At 44.8% G+C, this 5,907-nt stretch overlaps 1 protein-coding gene across 10 annotated transcripts in view; it reads left to right on the top strand.

Moving 5' to 3' along the window:
* CFDP1 (craniofacial development protein 1) overlaps positions 1-5,907 on the top strand; it is a 157,586-nt gene that overhangs the window by 119,621 nt on the left and 32,058 nt on the right. The window contains exons 9-11 of one of the 10 annotated variants that reach the window (XR_008615415.1): positions 3,008-3,232; positions 4,090-4,281; positions 4,956-5,162. The exons of 8 other annotated variants lie outside the window; for them this stretch is intronic. The gene's annotated coding sequence lies outside the window, so the exon portion shown is untranslated. Of the gene's footprint in view, positions 1-2,996; positions 3,233-4,089; positions 4,282-4,955; positions 5,163-5,907 lie in introns of those variants that run through there. One more of the 10 variants, XR_008615414.1, reaches the window with a different exon arrangement.

Genomic DNA, 5,907 nt, shown 5'->3' with positions numbered 1-5,907 from the left:
TGGGCTCTAGGTGCGCGGGCTTCAGTAGTTGTGGCTTGAGGGCTCTTGAGCTCAGGCTCAGTAGTTGTGGCGCACGGGCTTAGTTGCTCCGCGGCACGTGGGATCTTCCTGGACCAGAGCTTAAACCAGTGCCCCCTGCCTTGGCAGGCGGATCCTTAACCACTTCACCACCAGGGAAGCCCCACTTTTTTTTTTCTTCTTGCAAATTCTATTGTCATAGACCAAAAAAAGCAAAGATTTATCCAGCACTCCCCTTAATTCTGTCCCTTATTTGTGTTTCAATTAGGATATCTTAGCCTGTGTACCCCAGATTACAGTTTATGACAAGGATGTTGAGCATTCTGCAGCCTCTCATCCAGTGGTGCCGAGGCCAGCCTAAGACAAATTCCAAGCTCCTGACAGCCATTCAAGGAGGGGTCTGCCATCTGTTGCAATGAACAGATGCTTCTCCTGTGCCGGCTCTGAAGTACTTACGTCTCCTGTAGAAGAAAACCCAGTGAAGGATGGACAGCAGCTATGAGATTAGCCAACATCGAGACTTGTTATTTTAGTAGATATCATTACTGGAATCTATTTCTAATATACCAAGTTGATACGTTTTCCCAATATTCATACTTTCTTTTAACAAATGTTTATTGAGTGCCTAACAAGTGCCAGGCGCTGTGCCGGGTGTTTGAGTTATATAGGTGATCAAAACAGACGTTGGCTCAAGCCTTTGTGGAGTTTCCATTCCAGCAGGGAGATAGACATTAAATGTAATAAATAAATTATGTGGTGTGTTAGAAAATGCTGAATGTTATGAAGAAAAGAAAATCCGAGGAGGGTAGGGAAATCAGGACTGTGGGGTGAGAGTTAAGTTTAGAGTATTGAATAGGATGGTAAGCGTTAAGTGTCAATGAGAAGTTTGAGATTTGAGCACAGACTTGAGGGAGGTAAGGAAGTTAACAAGATGTTATGTGGGAAGAGAGTGTTTCAGGTGGAAGGAATGGCTTGAGGCAAGGCCTACAAGGGTGGGTGCGTGCCTGAAGCGGAATGAGTCGGGGGGTTAGTTATGAGAGGAGATCTGAGAGGTGAATACCTGGCGGGTGCTGTTGCCCTCTACCAAGGTGTGGAAAGCTGCTGCAGGCGAGGTCTACTGGGCATCCCAGTGGAGATGCCCACTGGGCAGTTGAGTGAAATTCTGGAGTTAGGGAGAGAGGTCTGGGCTGAAAATAAGACATTTGGAGGTCAGAGGCAAATAAATGGTATTTAAGCTTTGGGACTGGGTGAAATCACTCAGGAAGTGAGTGTACATGGAGAAAAGTAGTCCAGGGATCGAGTGCCAGAAGACTCCCAGATACCCTCAAAGAAGCCAACATTAACAGTCAGACAAGTCCAAATAGTGGGCCATTCTGTGGGCAAGGGGAGTGTTCTAGGCAAGGGAGATCAACTTTCCTTGGTTTGAAACTTTTCAAAATTGAAAGTTTGTGGGTGGAAAATGTCAAAATTTTAAATATACTTTGCTGCCAGAGGTGAATTAGCCTCAGGAAAAGATAGAACAAGCAACTCCTAAAGTCTCAGATCAGTCATTTTTCTCTAGCAGCAGCAAGATTTTAATTTCTTTCTGTATTCTAGAGAAGCATCTTTTCAAGGACATGAGAGGGTAAGAGTAGGAACAACAGGAAGTATTGATTTTCTGCTGTGTGCCAGGTATTATGCTGCTCAGTGCTTTCACATACGTTGAGCATGTTATTATCTCTTTCTGGACTTCATATCCCACGTTGTCCCCTTGGCAAATTCTTTCTCATCCTTCACGTTTCAGACACCTCCCCCTCCCTTTCTACAGCCTTCCGCAATTCACACTCTTAGGCTCCTACTGCACTTGCTGTGTAGCGGTTTTCTCATAATCTAATTCTTGTTTGCATATCTGTCTCAAGCAAGTGAATTAAATGAGGATAAGAAATTTGTGTTTCTATCTTCAGTGGCCAGCAGAGTCTGGCACACTGAAGGCACTCAATAAATAAAGGCTGAGTTGATGAATATCTCATTTAATCATCATGCTTCAAGGTAGTTATTATTATCCTCATTTTATTAATTGGTTACTTGAGGCTCAGATAAATTTACTCACCCAGAGTTTTAAACGAAAAAAAACCTTAAGTGGCAGGGGCAGGTTTCTGCACTGAATGCTAAGCCGCTATGTCTCACTGCCTTAAAAACACAGCTCCAAAGTAGTACTGTTGATATGCGGGAGTTAGCGATATAAGCAGTGCTCAGATATTCCAGTATTCCTGTCTGAAGTCTAGATTTCTGATTTTCCTCACCCTTATGAAACTTACATATGACTATTAACATAGGGGACAAGTTGAAAGTTTAAATGTATGTCTCATAGGAAGCTACAACAGATACCAACTATATAATCTTAAACTTAAGATTTAAAAATATTAGCTGTCTGGGACTTCCCTGGCAGTCCAGTGGTTAAGACACTGTGCTTCCACTGCAGGGGTCACAGGTTCGATCCCTGGTCTGGGAACTAAGATCATGCATGCCATGTGGAGTGGCCAAAAAAATAATTAAAAATAATAAAAATAATAATAAAACTATTAATATTAGAATAGGCAGATCTGTAGAGACAGAAAATTGATTAGTGGTTGCCTGGAGCTAGAGGAATGGGGGTGACTGCTAATGGGTATGAGGGGTTTTTTTTGAGAGGGTGATAAAATGTTCCAAAATTAGATTGTGGTCACGGCTGTACAACTGAATATGCTAAAAACCATTGACTTGCATGCTTTAAATGAGTGAATTCTTTAGTATATGAACTATATCTCAGTAAAGCTGTTTTTAAAAGTATTAACTGAGAATTAAAAATGTGTCATCAGATTTTCCAGCATTCTTTTAGAATACACATCATTTCAGTAGCTTATATATTTGGGTTATCGTCTCTATTATCTTCACTCTTAGAGAAAAGCTCTTACTCGTTACAACTAGGTAAATTTTCGCTTTGTGTGTTTTTGTGTGAGTGCCCTTTTAGGTTTAGTTATATCATTCAGATGAGACCATCGGCGTCGACACCCCTAGCTCCGAACCTCCTTCCTTCGTCTGGGCAGTGAGAATGGTGAACATGTGCATGCAGTCTTTGCTGAATTACCAGCTGGGCCTCACAGTGATGGGAGCAGCATCATGAAGCCACTTGCCCCCAAGGAAAGGGCCACAGACTCTCCCAGGCTGCTCCTGGCTTCTGGGCAAGGAGCCACAGGTCAGAGGCCTTGCTCTCACAGCAGGGAGAGAGTGATGCCAAGTTTCCCAGGACAAATGGTTAATATACAAGGATGAGTCAGAGAACTGAACAGTCCACCCTTCGCATCTTTAGTTGATGGAATTTGCTTTTTTTTTTTAAAAACATCTTTATTGGAGTATAATTGCTTTACAGTGGTGTGTTAGTTTCTGCTTTATAACAAAGTGAATCAGTTATACGTATACATATGTTCCCTTATCTCTTCCCTCTTGCATCTCCCTCCCTCCCTCCCACCCTCCCTATCCCACCCCTCTAGGTAGTCACAAAGCACCGAGCTGATCTCCCTGTGCTATGCGGCTGCTTCCCACTAGCTGTCTGTTTTAACGTTTGGTAGTGTATATATGTCCATGACACTCTTCGATTTGTTTTCATTTTCTTGAACCATCTGTGCGTGGCAACATTGGCCAGCTTTGTTTCACCACACCTTTCATCTCCCAGCCAGTAGTCTCTAAAGCTCCTTTTTCAAACTTATTGATTGTGATCCATAGTCATACATTTACGTTATGACCCATTGTGGATCATGGTCATAAAGGCACTGAGGGGATCCCAGCGTGCAAAGAAACTGGATTTGTTCAAGGTTCATCCATTACTCAGCAGTAGGGTTGGATGACAGGAACCTCATAGAACAATCTACATTTCTGAATGAAAAAGCTCCCTTAGCAACCCCTGGCTGGCAGATTAAGGAAAGGGACTTTACTTATCCTTATCATTTTTTTCTTGCCTTAGAGATGGAGGGTGGGAATTCTTTTTGGTAGTCAGTGATGCAGTGGGTAAAAATCTTCCATTTATTAAAGAGAAACTATGTTGTGGTTATACAGATTACCCAGCTGCGGTTAACATCTATGAAAACCATTTCCTGAGTGCAGTAAAAAGAAAGTTTTCTGCTTTCTCTACCAGACTCCGTGGGAACAGATATTTTTCATTGTTGAAATCCACTGCATTGCTTTAGCAAAGTGACTCCTAGGGCTCAGGCTTGAAACAACCCCCTTCTTTTGGTCACCCTTGTGCAGGTAATTGCTTCCCAAGGACTCTTTAAATCCTAGATTGTAAAGGGGTGCTGTGACAATGGGAAAACTGTGGATAATGGTGTGTCCTGGCTTTTTGAGGATAGATGGGAGCTGCCCTGGAGTGGGGCAGGTTGGGGTCTGGGCCTCGTTGAGTTGACCACTGAGTTACCAGGATAGCGGCTTCTAGGAAGCCAGAGAAGATGCCCTGGCAAGTGAGCGAGCGACTGACAGTGGAGATGCCGCCCTGAGATGCTGCCCTGAGAGGGATTTGGAGTCAGGGCCCCAGCAGGAGTGTCAAGTGCTGGAAATGACCTTTCTAATGAAAGGACCATAAAGTGCGCGCGCGCGCGGACACACACACACACACACACACACACACACACACACGCAGAACTGTGAGGTGTTGGGAATCACTTCATGCTTATTTAGTAATGGTAAGAAGTTGAGGCGTGGAGGAGAGTAATTTTGCAAAATGTGTTCTAGCTAACTCCTCTGTGTTCAAAGCCTTGTGGTTAAATGTGCCTACCCATTTCTAGAAAGAGCGCAGGCATGACTCGTTTTCAGTGAGGCCTGTCTGGTCTGACTGAGGACACCCCCCACATCCTGAAACTTCGACCTGATCTCAGCCTGGGAGGTGGCCAAGAATTTTAAAATGTATTTTATGTTGACATCCTCAGACATTTTCATGAGGAGATGGAGACCTGCCTGAGAAAAAACAAGCCGGGAGTCAAACAACAGAATGAGGTTTGAGAAAACATGCCAACTCCTGAATCAGCAATTAGCCAAAACAACCCAGTCGGAGCACATTTATCTTCTGTGCTTTGCTTCTCATGTTGGCTGGTGTCTCTGACAGATGTGCTCTTTTCCTGATGGGATCGATCAGGGTGAGTGTGGCTCCTGCCCTCAGACCAGGCAGGTAGTCTGCAGAGCCGCCCTGGCCTGGCACAGTCACAGGACGAAACCAACAGAGCTCTCCTTCGGAAGGGCCTTGCTGTGTTAGCCGCCAGGTCCTGATTCTGCCTCACCTCTCCTTTGCCTCTATGGCTGTGATTGGTTGGAGCCCATATGGAAGCAGTATCAGGAAAAACAAGCTGTGCCTTCCTCAGTTGAGCTCCCAGGGTTCTGCATAAAGAAAAATGTCAGGGCTTCCCTGGTGGCGCAGTGGTTGAGAATCTGCCTGCTAATGCGGGGGACACGGGTTCGAGCCCTGGTCTGGGAAGATCCCACATGCCGCGGAGCAACTAGGCCCGTGAGCCACAACTACTGAGCCTGCGCGCCTGGAGCCTGTGCTCCGCGACAAGAGAGGCCGCAATAGTGAGAGGCCCGTGCACCGCGATGAAGAGTGGCCCCCGCTTGCCACAACTAGAGAAAGCCCTCTCACAGAAACGAAGATCCAACACAACCAAAAAGTAAAATAAAGAAAGAAAGAAAGAAAAGAAATGCATTTCCATTTAAAAAAAAAGAAGCAGCAGCTTCGAGCTTCATAAAAAAAGAAAAAGAAAAATGTCATTATGGGCTTTGTTAGAAGCTGTATTTTTTTGTTTTTTGTTTTTTGTTTTTTTGCGGTACGCGGGCCTCCCTCTGTTGTGGCCTCTCCCGTTGCGGAGCACAGGCTCCGGACGCGCAGGC

Source organism: Physeter macrocephalus, chromosome 17, assembly GCF_002837175.3.
Source record: "Physeter macrocephalus isolate SW-GA chromosome 17, ASM283717v5, whole genome shotgun sequence".
Lineage (NCBI taxonomy): Eukaryota > Metazoa > Chordata > Mammalia > Artiodactyla > Physeteridae > Physeter > Physeter macrocephalus.
The sequence above is the reverse complement of the archived record's forward strand: the minus strand, read 5'-3'. Positions and strand labels throughout refer to the sequence as shown.